The sequence below is a fragment of the Lactuca saligna genome, chromosome 2 (genome assembly GCF_052625555.1).
Source record: "Lactuca saligna cultivar CGN05327 chromosome 2, ASM5262555v1, whole genome shotgun sequence".
Taxonomy (NCBI): Eukaryota; Viridiplantae; Streptophyta; class Magnoliopsida; order Asterales; family Asteraceae; genus Lactuca; species Lactuca saligna.
In genome coordinates, this window is record NC_136418.1 from 117,843,389 (window position 1) to 117,844,404 (window position 1,016).

Sequence of the window (1,016 nt, forward strand, 5' to 3'; positions counted from 1 at the left end):
CTAACAATCGAACTCTACTACTATCACATATAACATATCGTGCCAACATATAACATATCAGGTAGTAGCAAACCTATATGATATCACAAAGACAATCATCTAATCATACGACTCCTACTGGTGGGCCGACATTGTGGTCGTAGACCTACCGCTACTGGAAGGTAACTCACCTCGTAGTAGCTGTTGATTTGTGCGGGAATCCTCTGACTCCTGTCGCTGTTGCTCTGAAAATCCTCCGACTATAATCCCCATAAAACACTTAGTCAAACACTGCTACTGTTCTTAGGGTAAAATGACCATTTTACCCTTGACCAAAACAAAGTCAAAGTCAACTTCTAGTGACCTGACTCGCCGAGTTGGCTCGCCAACTCTCTGAGTCCCTATCCTTCCATTTGTCCTTATACTCGTCTCTACTCGTCGAGTTAGGCGATGACTCGACGAGTTTTTCCTTCCAAATGAACATCGACTGAATCCTCATCTGACTCGCCGAGTTGTATGAACAACTCGTCAAGTTCATCTTCAAGTGATAAACAGATCCTATCCTTGACTCGCCGAGTTGTATGAACAACTCGTCGAGTTCATTTTCATCCTTAAGAAGATTGTCTTGGACTCACCGAGTCTGCTCATGCACTCGCCGAGTCCTATGAACTTTCATAACAATGGCTTAGTCCAGAACGTTGGGTCACTCCCCGGGACTCCCTAGAACCTTTCCACACTCAACTGGGTCCTTATGGCCCTCAACTGATATGGGACAAAAACCTTGGACTCGCCGAGTCCAAGAATGGACTCGTCGAGTTGGTCACATCCATTCACTAAATCTTCGACTTCTGATGTACAACCCTTGATCAAAAGATAGATCTATGCTTCTACAGTCGATCTAGCACGTAAATTTACAACCTTTACGTGCTTGCATGGGACTTTGAGCTCAAAAGGTCCTTAAACAAGCTCTAACAATGCATGGGGCCATCTTTGAGTGCAAGAGCCATTCCTTTCTGCCTTGCAACCCCTCTAAAGAC